The 15,636-nt window shown below is 39.1% G+C and overlaps 1 protein-coding gene and 1 pseudogene across 3 annotated transcripts in view; one reads left to right on the top strand and one right to left on the bottom strand.

Annotated features, from left to right (window-relative positions):
- SLC9A7 (solute carrier family 9 member A7) overlaps positions 1-15,636 on the bottom strand; it is a gene marked incomplete at both ends in the record, with an annotated part of 163,209 nt that overhangs the window by 93,292 nt on the left and 54,281 nt on the right. The gene's annotated exons all lie outside the window — the stretch shown is intronic.
- On the top strand, positions 2,660-2,989 carry LOC308414413 (small ribosomal subunit protein uS10-like; annotated as a pseudogene). Its single transcript has one exon. The product of its transcript is annotated as a small ribosomal subunit protein uS10-like (transcript).

The raw sequence follows: 15,636 nt of genomic DNA, 5'->3' as shown, positions 1-15,636 counted from the left end.
ATCAAACTAAATAGTGAGAAACTTGAAGCAATCCCACCAAAATCAGGGACTAGACAAGGCTGCCCACTCTATTCCTACCTATGCAATATAGTACTGGAAGTCCTAGACAGAGCAATCAGACAACAAAAAAGAGGTCAAAGGGATAAAAATTGAAAAGGAAGAAGTCAAAATGTCACTATTTGCCGATGACATGATAGTATATTTAAGTGACCCACAAAATTCCAACAGAGGACTCTTAAACCTGATAAACAACATCAGCAAAGTGGCTGGATACAAAATTAACTCAAACAAATCAGTAGCCTTCCTCTACTCAAAGGATAAACAGCCTTAGAAAGATACTAGGGAAACAGCACTGTCCACAATAGTCCCAAATAATATAAAATACCTTGGTATGACTCTAACCAAGAAAGTGAGAAATCTGTATGACAAGAACTTCAAGTCTCTGAAGAAGATTTCAGAAGATGGAAAGATCTCCCATGGACATGGATTGGTAGAATAAATATAGTAAAAATGGCCATCTTGCCAAAAAGCAATCTACAGATTCAATGCAATCCCCATCAAAATTCCAACTCAGTTCTTCATAGAGTTTGAAATGGCAATTTGCAAATTCATTTGGAATAACAAAATATCCAGGAGAGCAAAAACTATCTCAAGAATAAAAGAACTTCTGGAGGAATCATCATCCCTGACCTCAAGCTGTATTATAGAGCAATAGCAATTACCAAAAAAAAAAAAAAAAACTCTAATTTATTGGTACAGAGACAGTAAGGTAGATCAATGGAATAGAATTGAAGAGTCAGAAATGAACCCACACACCTATGGTTACTTAATCATTGACAAAGGAGCTAAAACCATCCAGTAGAAAAAAAGATAGCATTTTCATTTTTTTTAAACAACTTTATTTTACAAAACAAAGATAATGTGCAGATTTTAAACATTTTTTGCTTAAAATTATACATTTTTGTCAGTACTTATTTTTCAGATTTTAACATAATTTTTACATAAAACTATATGAATATATTTTTTAGTCAGTACTTGATTTTTTTCAAGGTTTGATAGTATGCATTGAAAACTTAATAGTTACAATGAGCATAAAGTACATGTAAAACAAAATGTAACATGGAAATAGTTAAAGTTTTCTTGTTGTGTAAATATTTTTTTGTTTTGTTTTGTTTTGTTTATTTCTTGGACTTCATACAGTCTGTGAGTTGTTTCTGGGGGAGTGCAAGCCTCTGGGGTTAGCATCCCACTATCAGTGACTGCATATTATGTCTGTTCTTTTGTGACTGGGTTATCTCACTCAGGATGATATTCTCTAGATGCAGCCATTTTCTTAAGAATTTGGTTAAGTCATTGTTTCTGGTGGCTGAGTAGTATTCCATTGTGTATATGTACCACAATTTTTGTATCCATTCATCTTCTGAAGGACATCTGGGTTCCTTCCAGCTTCTGGCTATTATAAATAGAGCCGCTATGAACATTGTGATGCATATATCTTTGTTGTATATTAAAGTGTCTCTGGGGTATATGCCCAGCAGTGGAATAGCTGGGTCTTCAGGTAGTACTATATCCAATTTTCTGAGGTATCGCCAGACAGATTTCCAGAGTGGTTGTATTAGCTTGCAACCCAAAGATAGCATTTTCAATAAATGATGCTGGTCCAACTGGAAGTCATCATGTAGAGAGTGGAAATTGATACATTCTTACTGCCTTGTACAAAGCTCAAGTCCACATGGATCAAGAATGTCCACATAAAACCAGATACATTCAAACTAATAGAAGAGAAAATGGGGAGGAACCTTGATCGCATGGGCACTGGCCAAAATTTCCTGAACAGAACACCAATGGCTGATGTTCTAAAATCAAGAATAAACAAATGGGACCTCATAAAATTGCAAAGTTTCTGTAAGGTAAAAGATACTGTCCTTAGGACAAAACAGCAACCAACAGACTGGGAAAAGATCTTAGCCAACTCTATATCTGATAGAGGACTAATATCCAATATATCTATAGAACTCAAGAAGTTAGACTACAGAGAATCAAATAACCCTATTTAAATATGGGGTACAGAACTAAACAAAGAGTTCTCAACTGTGGAATATCAAATGGCTGAGAAGCACATAAAGAAATGTTCAACATCCCTAGTCATTAGGGAAATGCAAATCAAAACAACTATGAGATTCTACCTCATACTAGTCAGAATGGCTAAGATAAAAATCTCAGGTGACAGCAGATGCTAGGGAAGATGCGGAGAAAGAGGAACACTACTCCACTGTTGGTGGGGTTGTAAACTGGTACAACCACTCTGGAAATCAGTCTGGTGGTTTCAGAAAATTGGACATAGTTCTACCTGAGGACCCAGTTATTCCACTTCTGGACATATACCCAAAAGATGCTCCAACATATAACAAGGGCTCATGCTCTACCATGTTCATAGCAGCCAGAAGTTGGAAAGAACCCAGATGTACTTCAACAAAGGGATGGATACAGAAAATATGGTGCATTTCACAATGGAGTACTATTCAGCTATTAAAAATGAGTTCCTTTCTGAGACTTGGTGGTACGTGCTATGGGGCTCCTCCTCCAGTCTGCTCAGTCCTAACTCACCGCTGTTCGCTCCTGCTGAGGAACAAGTAGGTCAGAAAGCTGTGCCTCAGTCATGGCATTTAAAGATACAGGAAAGACACCCGTGACGCCTGAAGTGGTGATTCACTGAATTCAGATCACGCTCACCAGCCACAATGTGAAGTCGCTGGAGGTTTGTGTGGACTTGATCAGAGGCGCTAGGGGAAAGAATCTGAAAGTGAAAGGACCAGTGCACATGACATTGAGACTCACTACCAAAAAACACAAGACATGGGATGGATTCCAGATGAGGATCCACAAGCGACTCATTGACTTACACAGTCCTTCTGAGATTGTTAAGCAGATCACTTCCATCAGTACTGTGTCAGGAGTGGAGGTTGAAGTCACCATTGCAGATGCCTAAGTCAACTGTTTAAATAAATTGACTTAATTGTTTAAAAAAAATGAGTTCATTAAATTCTTAGGCAAATGGGTGGATCTAGAAAATATAATCCTGAGTGAGGTAACCAAACCACAAAAAAAAGGCACTCCCAGATAAGTGGTTATTTGTCCCCAAGCTTGAAATACCCAACATTCATTTCAAAGACCACATGGAGCTCAAGAAGGATGACCAAAGTGAAAGTGCTTCAGTCCTTCTTAGAAAGGAGAACAAAAATATACTCGGGAGAAAATATGGAGACAAAGTTTGGAGCAGAGACTGAAGCAAAGGCCATCCAGAGACTGCACCACCTGGGGATCTAAACATATCCAGCCACCAAACCCAGACTATGTTGCTGATGCCAAGAAGTACATGCTGACAGGAGCCTGATATAGCTGGGCTCTGACAGGCTCTGCCAGATCATAACAAATACCGAGGTGGATGCTCACAGCCAACCATTAAACTGAGAATGGGGTCCCCAATGGTGGAGTTAGAGAAGGGATTGAAGGAGTTGTAGGGTTTTGCAGCCCCATAAGGACAACAATACCAAGCAAACAGAGTTCCCAAGGATTAAACCACTATGCAAAGAGTACACATGGAAGGACCCATGGCTCCAGCTGCACATGTGGCAGAGAATGGCCCTGTTGGGCATCAATAGGAGGAGAAACCCTTGGTCCTGCCAAGGCTTGATGCTGCAGTGTAGGGGAATGCCAGTGTGGGGAGGCAGGAGAGGTCGATGGGTCCATGAACACCCTCATATAAGCAGGAGGAGGGGAATGCGGGAAAGGACTATCAACAATACCCATACAGCTCATTCAGACCTCACCTCCAAAATAGGAAATGTTTTCTTTATAGATGAGAAAATATAATATGCAATACAGTGTCCCTAATCACTACTTGAAAGGTCTTCTATTTACTTTAATTTTTCTTGGATTACCGTCATAACGAGGTTTCTTGATTTGTCAAAGGAAATGGTGGCCACATAGATCTCCTGACATGAATTCCACTTTTAAAGAAAAAAAAATTACCCTAATGCACTAACCACGAAACTAGCACATCTCTTTTCTCCTTGTTAAAAACTGGTGCATCCTCTACCTCCTGCTACACTGTGTCAGAGATGATCATAAGAAGACAGAGTAGAAAGACTACAGAAACAGTTTCTTCAGGACACAACAGGGCCACTGCAGTCCTGAGTACATGTAGCAGCTACATTCATCATTCTAGTTTGGAAGGGAGGACTCACCAGACCCCATCCGTAACCAAGACACCAGATTTCTGTATTTTTGCTATAATTTCCTGATAGATTTTTATTTGGGAAATAAACAAAGTCAACAACCAGAGTTATATTAATGACACAAGAAATGTTTCACATCATACATTATACATCCAGCATTTATGTGTTTCTAAGGGCAGAATAAGATGTAATTGAAAACTGTCTTTAATTCAGCTTTAGCTCAAAACTATGTAAATTCAACAGATTATTTGATAAAATGATTTTAAAACAAAACAGAGGGAAGGGTTCTGAGTTGCATACTCACAGGGAGGTCAGAAACTTGTTGACATACAGCCTGTTCTCCAAAGACCGACTACACAGATATATACACACACTTGTCCCACTTGTATACACATTATAATAAAGCCAATCAAAGTGTGTCAGACAGGACAAAAAAAAGGCACAAAAAGTTGACACAGCAGGGTGCCGAATAAATATTACTTCATGTGAACAAGATTGTTGAAAAAAAAAAGATTGTTGTAGAAAACTTCAGAGAAATGGTTATTTCTTGATCAGGCCGTATAAGAGGAGTGAAACCATACAGAGGAGAAGGAAAAAGGCTAGAAACTAGACTTCACAGAAAACCCTCACTCAGTATGTGGTTGGAAAATGAACATCATATGAGCCTGAGTTGGCTCATGCTGAGGAGAAACGGGAAGGGTTGGGGCCCAAGTGTCACGTGGAAGGCGGCTTCCATCCCTTGGAGCCAGGCTCACAAGATTAATGCTTACCACACAGGAAACAGAGGTCACAAAGACTTCTGGGCCGAGAAAGGGGCATATACAACCAAGTATGACTTCTAGAATGTTCCATAGGAAAAATACTGAAAATTAACTGCAGGAGAAACAGCAGTTTCCATGAGTTCCATGAGTTCAAGAGCTTTACCAGCTTTTTCCCAAAAGACCAGGGGTCCAGTGTCTTAGTTTCATTTCAGTTGCTCAAATAAAAAACAAAAAAGAAAAGCAAACAAAAAAAGACAAACAGCAATTTAGGGGAGAAAAGATTTACTCAGCTTACACTTCCAGGTCCATAACTAAGGGGAAGTCAAGACAGGAACCTGAAGCAGCTAATCACAAAGTCAAGAATAGACAGTAATAAATGTATGCAGGCCTTCTAATATTCAAATCACATTTTGCACTCATACGCTTCAAGGTCTGCTCTTATTAAATGGTGTCATCAGATTTTGCACTGAAACTTTCATATCAGTTGAGGTAACCAAGACAATACTGCCACAGACATGCCCACAAACCAACGGAATACAGACAATCCTCACTGAGACTTCACTGTGTCAAATTAACAACTAGAACTAACTATGATGTGGTGGGAGATATCGAAACAATTCCTCTGCTCAAGATTCCCCCATTGTCCAACATCTCTCCACTGCTTTCTTTCATCTGTTTGATGGTCGTGGTTCAGGTTCACACAACAGGTCCTAGAATATTCTGAAAATTTACCCATTCAATCCTCATAAGAAATCTACATATACCATCCAAATTCTATTGGAGGGGCCTTACTTGGATCTTAAGTCAAACTAAGCAATAAAAGTGAATTGGAGAAATATGAACTCATTGTATATTTGACAAATATCACAAAATTATTGTGAATTTTGAGAGTTAATAATGCATTATACCCACATTATTAAAAGATATTTTATCTTATGGTTATATTTATAAATAAAATAATAGAATGTGTTGGAGTATACCAAAATTATACTGACATAGGGTAAACCGGTTGGAAGGCATAAATGAAATAAGTTGGAATACAAGCCTGTGATTAATGAAGTAGGGTAATGAACTCATGGTTTTCGTTTATTATATTATTTCCTTTACTTTCGGGAATTTGAAACCTGCCACAATAAAAGTCACCTAACCAAAAATAGTCTTTAACAATATCATTCTAGCAGACATAAGGTGAGCACAGATTTGCCCTGCCCCACACCATGCTCTGGAACCTCTGTCTAATTCCCTGCTCATCAGCTCTCTGACACCTCAAACTCAATAGGTACGAGAGGTGCCTCTCACTCCTTCATTTCAGCATTGCTTCTCCTCCCCATTCCCTGACCATGCCACAGTTGTAATGAACTAAAGGTGACTCCCTGGGAGTCACCTTTAGTTCATTACAGCCACAGGCATTGCGTTACTGCATAGAGGCAGCCATTCTTCATAGTGTCTTCACCTTCCTGCATCCATCACACACTACTTAGCAGTCTACCTTAAAACCACCACAATGATTGTAATTCTGAAAGAAACGTCGCTACCTAGCTTAAAGACTTTGGTGGCTCTAGAAAATAAAAGCCTGGCTGCTCAGCAAAGTAGGCTCTGCTGATCGCTTTGTGCATATAAGACACTGAGGTTTCCTTGATACCATCTGAGGGAACTCAGTTCTCATAAAGATGTGAAAGCTATTTTACAACTAATTAAGGATCAGATTAATGAGTTTAATCTTACATAGGACATCCACACTCACATAACAGGACCCCTTAAGGCAAAGTGGCCAGGCAACCATTATAAAGACCTAGAAATTATAAAGACCAGACAATACTCTCAGTACTGTGCTCAGGCTAAGGCCTGCCTGGCTTCTCTTTCAGGAGAGGATCACACATTCATGGCAGTTGGGGGGGGGGAGTAAGCTATGGCCACATATCAGGGCCTAAATAACATGATGAAGACTCAAAGTAAAACCCTATCTACTAACATCTTTCCTCAGTAAAACACTAACAGCATCTAAGAGAAAGAACCAAAAAAACATATTAATCATAAAGAGTAAAGACATAAAACACCAGCAAAAGGCACATACAACAATGAGAATTACAGAGTTATCAATCCCATTCATTAAAAATGGTCAAAATAAGGTTAGCAAAATGCATACAGGAAGTGTTGAGAGGGAGTATCACATGTCAGCACCAAGAGTAAATTCTCATCCATTATGGTGTCTGTTTCTTCTTTCCACAGGCCTCTCAGTTGCTCAGCCTCAAACTTATATTTGCAGAAATAAAAAATGTCTCCCTGGCTTCAAAGCTACATGACTCAGCAATTCCAAGCAGGATAAAGAGAAACCTACAATTAGTGACTACAGTGGTTTAAATAGGAATGGCCTCCATAGGCTCAAATATTTTAATACTTGGTCATTAGGGAATGACACTACTTAAGACAAATTAGGAGGTGTGGCCTTGTTGGAGGAATTGTGTCACTGCAGTTGGGCTTTGATATGTCAGATGCTCAGGCCAGGCTGTGTCTCCTTTCCTGAGGATCAAGATCTAAAACTCTCGCTCCTACAGCACTATGTCTGCCTGCACACTGCCATGCTTCCCACCTCTGTAAGACAGCCCCCCAAAATGCTCTTCTTTATAAGAATTGCCATGGTCATGGTGTCTCTTCACAGAAATAGATCATTGGTCAAGACAGTGACAATACTCCATTTAGTGACAACACAGCAACTGGTACCTCTCCAGATGATATATGCAGGCAATAAGGGGGACATAAATTCTTCTCTCTCTTCACAGGCCTGACAGCCTGACAAGAAAATAACTTTTCAGATAAGATACCTAGGTGGTACATTATAAGCAGGAAACATGAAAATAAAGGAGGAAAAATTACACAGGGAGCGTTGTCGGAGCTACAAAGTTGGGACAGTGAGATATTAGCCAGAAAAGAGAAGGTTTCATTGGAAACAAAGAGAGGCTACATCACTGAATATGTTCACAACTCAGCTTCTTGTCAATCAATTTTCTGACAATGGTTACACTTTCCCATATGTTTAAAAATAAGATGCCCACATCAAGTCCTTGAACAAAACTCAGCGCTGTCTAGTCACTTTGTCACAGGCCGTGGGACATGAAACCGAGAGATAGAGCTCCATTGTTGCCACCTGCAGACGCCGAAGTTCTTTTCAGAGACTTCTATCCAGAAACAGCCTAGATTCTTAACCTGGCCACAGAAAAGAACTTCAGGATGACACAATAGTGAGCAGAGTTGGAGTTTGCGGGGACATTTAATATGGATTTTAAAACAGGTTAATAGTGAGAACATAAACTACTAAAAAGAAGCTATGACTAAAGAGCTAATTGACTGATGAGAACTTCAGTGATATGAAGAAGTTGGAATGTTGCAGGTCAAGAGCTAAATTATCTTGAGGTATTGTTATCTCCCCTTAATTGAAACTTATTACCCCCTCTATATATGACTTAACATCTTTATATTCATCAGGTATATCTTTTGAACTGTACCAACAGACCCTCAAGTTTCTTATCAATCAAAAAAGCTGTCAGCATCTAAGTAAGGAAAGACTATACCTGAGACTTCTCTGTCTGTAACCTGCCTACTGGATATACCTACCAATATATTTGAAGTGTTTTATCTCATGATTTAAGTATCTATTACTTAAAAAAAACAAAAACAAAAAAACAAAACAAAAAAAAACTTCATGAAACTGTTACCATGCTGAAACATGGTATTTGGGAAAACCTAAATCTATGCTCTTGGGCCATACTGGGCTCGGGAATAAACTATCTAATTTATTCCTTTGTGTTGAGAGCTGCTTTTCTGTCATGGGTGTGGACTTCTCAAGAAAAAGTTCCCCTTAAACGTCTTAATAGCCCAATGGATGAAATCACATTATTCAAATGGTTTCTAAGAAACTTCTTTCTGCCCTTTCCCCCCTTTTCTTGGTAAGATCAAAGAGTGGTATCTGATGTGAGTTGGGTAGGGCTACAATCTGATAAAGTAACACCACAGATCACAGGGGTTTCACAAGAGGCTTACGATTTACCGTTTTTACTGTAAAAAGGGTGTCTTGTGAAATTCCTTTTTTTTTAAATGAAGGTTTAGTGTTGGGAGATAAAAAAAAAAGTCGATACCTGGTCCAGAATATTGTCTCTATAAAGGCAATATTTATAGCAAAATGTGTCCGTTGTCCTAGGGATTCCTTACTCTCCATTGGAGAGAGACTTCGTTCAAACTGAGAGGGGTGTTCCTTTCTTCATTTCTGTCTTTCTACCTACATTAATTTGACAAATGCATGAGAACCTGCTCTTTAACTCTAGAAGACAGTGCGAGGCACTAAAAGGGGGAACCAGTTAGAAATAGTATACAATAGTTCCTATGGCCATCTACAGTCCACTAAAAACCAAAGGAGAGGGGAAAAAAGCACTGGAGCATTCTCCATCAGCATTCTTTCTAGTTCATATTATAGCAGTGGGATATTCAAGGCCCTCAGGGGAATTATAAGCAGTTAAATGTTGTGTGTGAAGGGAGTGCATCCCACCATCTGGCTAGGTGTGGATGGGAGTCTAGCATAACAGAAGAACAGGTCTGCTGCAGAATGCAGAGCCAGGAGTAAAGTGAGGCAAGCAGCCAGAAAGGAGTAAAAGAAGAGTCAAAGCTCACGGCTGAATAGAATGAACTGGAAACCACCTATGCAAAAATTACATCTAAAGCCATAGATATGAAAGTAAAAGTCATCAGAGCAGACTACCCCTTGAGCACATCTACATTTAGGTGAACAGAGAGAGACAGGGACAGAGAGCAGATGAAGCATACTTATGTGACTAGAAGAACCTCATTCTCAATTACAAGTAGTAAATGCACTGAGGTGTGTACCTTAAACAGAGACCAAGACAGTTGGGATCACACACCCCTGTCCAGATTTACAGATAAATAAATAGACATTTTCCTTAACACTACCTAGGCATTTCTCATGTGTTGAACCTAAGTGACAGACTATTGGTTGAATGCAGGAGCTTGGCTGTTTGTATGTTTTTAAGAGCCTGGAAATCCCCAAATCTCAGGGTGACTCACCTGGAATGTACCTTAGGTGCATGAAAGGAAACCCAGCACTGTGTTTAGCAGCTAACAATCAGAGGGTGAGGCCATCTATCCAAAGACACAGGTACTATCTTAGGCTGGGTAGGGGTAGGACAGGGGTGGGGCCATCACAGCAAGGAGATGGACCAACCAATCTTTCTTAATATGTAAGCACACCATAAGCAATTCTGTCCTTCCTAAGAAACCTAGTGCCGCTTGCACATATAAATGAAATCACAGTTCTACCTATACCTATATTCTGCTTGGCTTCACAAGCAGATATATCTCATTAAAAACAAATCAAGCGGCTTTATATTATGTTCAGGCTCTGAAACTGGTTAATTCAAGCCAACATTCAGAGCCAGACAATTTCTATTTTTGAGCTGGCAATATCATTGTTTTAAATCTCTCCTGAGGCAGGTGCGACATTACTTATGTGGTCTCTTATAATATTCCCACAACAGGCCTTAACATCTAACTCCAACATTTATTTTCCTTGTTCTATCTGACAGATAGTTCTGTAATACTACCCACGGCTATGTCCTTTTTCCTAATCCAGTCACTTCATGCAGAGTAAAGGCCACTATTAAGAGCTATCCAAAAACAGGTTTCCAGAAAGCAATCACAAACATCTCAGGTGTGTGTTCCCTGTACCATTTATCACTGTTTAACTAACCCACTCAATGTGGCTAAGCACTATACACAGAAAAGAGAGACTGGCCCATGGGGTAGCAAGAAGACAAGCTACATCTCACCATTCCTGACCTCAGTACCTCTCTTCTGCCTCTGAGACCACTAATTCATTTTGTTTTTATCCCTAGTCTAAGATTAACACATATCCACAGGTGTGCAATAGCCCTATCCTTATTTACTTTCTTTTTCGTGTGTATGTGTTGTATAGTGATTGTGCAACATGTAGATTTACTGTACAGGTGTGTGCACATGTGCATGTGGGTATGCATGTAGGTATCTGTACATGAGTGTGGAGGCCAGTGGCAGATGTTGGTTCTCTCTTGTGGCTCACTCTCCATCTGTATCTTTTGAGACAGGGTCTATTTCTGAACCTGACGCTCATCAATTTGGTTATATTGACTGTCCAATGTGCATTACGGATCTGCCTATTGCTGCATCCAGTGACGGGGTTGCAGGCATGCACCATCTTGCCTGGCTTTTTGTATGGGCTCTGGAATCTGAAGTCAAGTTTCTTAGGCTCACAATGGTAGGTACTTTACTGATTGAGCCATCTCCCATCCCCCTTTTCTGGTTTCAATGTACGCAGATAATATTTTCTAGAACTGGGAGGTTGTGTCTATGGAACAAAGAGCAAGATAATAATAGCTTGAATAAGGCAGAAGTCCACCCCACACACACACCCCGTCATATAGAAGATGGGATAAGCATTCCAGGGATGACCCCATGGCTCTCCCATTTAAGCAGAGGAAACTGGGGGGACAAAGGAAGATATTCTCTTTCTGTTTAAGGGCATGATTTCCAATTTGCATACACTACTTTATATACATCTTACTGGCCAGTAGTTGGTCATACTTGGACATATTGACACAAGAGAAGCAAGAAAATAGTCCTTTTTTTCTAGGAAGCCATTTATTCTTTTAAATTTTCATTAGTACAAATCATACTAGAAAAATTTCATGGCATCTGTCTTTTTTTTTTTCCCCTGGATGCGATTTTTAAAAGTCACTCAGGTTGAAACATATAGTCATGCATGTGCATTGCTGTGCAGTTGTATAGTTGTATAGTTGCTAAACTATGCTGCTACTGCTAGGAACCTGGGTGTATTAAAAACAATATATTTACAGACTGTTTGAAACCAGAAAAATGTTAAATTGGCTAAATGCAAAATTATGTGGATCAGTCTCAGGTATGTTCTTGTTATTTTGTAAAGCTTGTAAGTGTTCTAGACCAGGCCAATTTAAATGGGAACTGGCAATGCTTAGCTACATAGAAGGAAGAAATAAGTCCGAGGTCCACCTAGAGTTTCAGCTATTATAATTAAACCTTGCATGGTGTTCTGAGTCTCTTAACTACCCATCATTTGATACAGGTAACTAAGCAATTAAGAGATAAATGCTTGCTCAATTCTACATTCTAAAACAAAGCTGTCTTATATAAAGCTCAGTTAGCAAGAAAGGGTAGTGCCATTAACAATTAGTACATTAAAACAGAACAAGGCTTATTTAGAATGATTCTTGTTTTATCTTTAATAAGTAGGGGTTAATTAATCCAGTTTTTCCAGGCTAGGGATGTAGCTCAGTGATACAGAACTTGCCTAGTATGTGCAAGGCCCTTGAATTCATACTCAATACAGTATAAAATATTGGGGAGAGTCTCTATACAGAGGTAGATTAATGGCTCACATGCAAGTCAAAATATAAGATCTGGTAAGACGTGGTCATGTAAGAGGGATGGACCAAGGCTCTTGCAGAGTTTGAGAACTCCTCTATAGCTTTGTATTTTCAAAAATCACACTACTAGTTACCTTGGTGTCAGAGGCTTTTTAACTCTCTTAGAATTATTTCAAGATTTTACCCCATTTTAGAGACATGAAAAGAAACTAGTTATGTGCCTTTTTTTTTCACAACCATAAACAACCAAATATAGCATCCTTTTCATTTTTACATACATCATGGTAGACCTTTTTCCACGTATTTCAAAACTATTATTTGAATTACAAAAATATATGGGGTATCATATGGTTATTCAATACATGTATCCAGTAATAAAAATCCGGTCAAAGTAATTAGCATTTCCATTTCTTTTTTAATTGATTTTATTCAATATATTTTATTTACATTCAAATGTTATCCCCTTTCCCGGATTCCTCATCATATCTCTTATTGAATGGCCCCTCCCCCCTGCTTCTATGAGGGTGTTCACCCACCCACACACCCCCTTCTGACTTTCCCCTACACTGGGGCATCGACCCTTGGCAGGAACAAGGGCTTCTCATCCCACTGATGTCCAACAAGTTCATCCTCTGCTACGTATGCAGCTGGAGCCATGGGTCCATCCAAGTGTACTCTTTGGATAGTGGTTTAATACTTGGAACCTCTGGTTGGTTGGAATTGTTGTCCTTATAAGGTTGTAAACCCCTGCAAATACTCCAAATCTTTCTCTAACTCCATTAAGAACCTGGTTCTCAGTTCTATGTTTGGCTGCAAGCATCCGCCTCTGTATTTGTCATGCTCTGGCAGAGCCTCTCAGGAAGCATCCATATCAGGCTTCTATTAGCAAACACTTCTCGACATCAGCAATAGTGACTGGGTTTGATGGCTGTATATGGGATAGATCCCCAGGTAGGGCAGTCTCTGGATGGCCTTTCCTTCAGTATCTAATCCAAACGTTGTCTCCATATTTCCTCCTGAGAATATTTTTATTCCCCCACTTAAGGACAAAAGTATCTGCATTTGGCTCATCCTTCTTCTTCAGCTTCATGTGATCTATGAATTGTATCTTGGGTATTCTGAGCTTCTAGACAAATATCCACTTATCAGTGAGTGCATACCATTGGTGTTGTGTGTGTGTGTGTGTGTGTATGTGTGTAGTTATCTCACTCAGGATGATATTTTCTAGATCCATCCATTTGCCTAAGAATTTAATGAACTCATTATTTGTAATAGCTGAGTGAAAATTTAATAGCTCTGTTGTGAAAATGTACCATATTTTCCGTATCCATTACTTTGTTGAAGGACATCTGGGTTCTTTCCAACTTCTGGCTTCAAAGCTGCTATGAACATAGTAGAGTATGGGTCCTTGTTATATGTTAGAGCATCTTTTGGGTATGTGCCCAGGAGTGTTATAGCTGGGTCCTCAGGTAGTACTATTTCCAATTTTCCTAGGAACCAAAAGACTGATTATACAGCTTACAACCCTACCAACAATGGAGGAGTGTTCCTCTTTATCCACATTCTCGCCAGCATCTGCTGTCACCTAAGTTTTTGATCTTAGCCATTCTGACTGGTGTGAGGTGGAATCTCAGGGTTGTTTTGATTTGCATTTCCCTGATGGGTAAGGATGTTGAACATTTCTTTAGGTGCTTCTCAGCCATTAGATATTCTGCAGTTGAGAACTCTTTGTTTAGTTCTGTACCCCAATTTTAAATAGGGCTATTTGATTCTCTGAAGTCTAACTTCATGAGTTCTTTGTATATATTGGATATTAATCCTCTACCAAATATAAGATTGGTAGTGATCTTTTCCTAATCTGTTTGCTGTTTTGTCCTCTTCACAGTGTCCTTTGCCTTACAGAAACTTTGCAATTTCATGAGGTTGTATTTGTCCATTCTAGATCATACAGCATAATCCATTGGTGTTCTGTTCAGGAAAATTTCCCCAGTGCCCATGTATTCAAGGCTCTTTCCTATTTTGTCATCTATTAGTTTGAGTGGATCTGGTGTTTCATGGAGATCCTTGATCTATTTGAATTTGAGCTTGGTACAGGGAGATAAGAATGGATCAACTTGCAATCTTCTACATGCTGACTGCCAGTTGGACCAGCACCATTTGTTGAAAGTGCTGTCTTTTTTTCCACTGGATGGTTTTAGCTCCTTTGTCAAAGATCAAGTGACTATAGGTGTGCGGGTTCATTTCTGATTATCATCAATTCTATTCCATTGATCTACCTTCCTGTCTCTGTACTAATACAATAGAGTATTAATCACTATTGCTCTGTAATACAGCTTGAGGTCAGGGATGATGATTTCCCCAAGAAGGTCTTTTGTTGAGAATAGTTTTTGCTGTCCTGGGTATTTTGTTATTCCAAATGAATTTGCAAATTGCCCTTTCAAACTCTATGAAGAACTGAGTTGGAATTTTGATGAGGATTACATTAAATCTGTAGATTGCTTTTGGCAAGATGGCCATTTTTACTATATTAATCCTGCCAATCCATGACCATAGGAGATCTTTCCATCTTCTGAGATCTACTTCAATTTCTTTCTTCAGAGACTTGAAGTTCTTGTCATACAGATTTTTCACTTCCTTGGTTACAGTCACACCAACTCCTTCTATGAAGCCTACTTGATCGAGATGGATGATTGATTTCATATGTTCTTGGATTCAGTTTTCAAGAATTTTATTGAGTATTATTGCATCAATATTAATCAGTTTAACTGGTCTGAAGTTTTCTTTATTTGTTGGATCTTTGTGTGGTTTAGGTATAAGCATAATTGTAGCTTCATAGAAGGAACTGGATAGTATTTCTTCTGATTCTATTTTGTGCATTGGTTTTGAAGTGTTGGTATTAGGTCTTCTGTGGAGATCTGATAGAATTCTGCACTAAATATATCTGGTCCTGGACTTTTTCTTTTCCTTTGGTTTGGAGACTTTTGATGACTGCTTCTATTTCTTGGGTTATGGGACTGTTCAGATGGTTTACCTGACCCTGATTTAACTTTGGTACCTTGTATCTGTCTAGAAAATAGTCCATTTCAGCCAGATTTTCCAGTTTTGTTGAGTATAGGCTTTTGTAGTAGGATCTGATGACTGTTTGAATTTCCTCTGTTTCTGTTGTTATATTTCCCTTTTCATTCCTGATTTTGT

The sequence above is a fragment of the Micromys minutus genome (genome assembly GCF_963924665.1).
Source record: "Micromys minutus genome assembly, chromosome: X".
Classification (NCBI taxonomy): Eukaryota; Metazoa; Chordata; class Mammalia; order Rodentia; family Muridae; genus Micromys; species Micromys minutus.
Note: the sequence above shows the minus strand (reverse complement) of the source record. Positions and strands in the feature narration are given on the sequence as shown.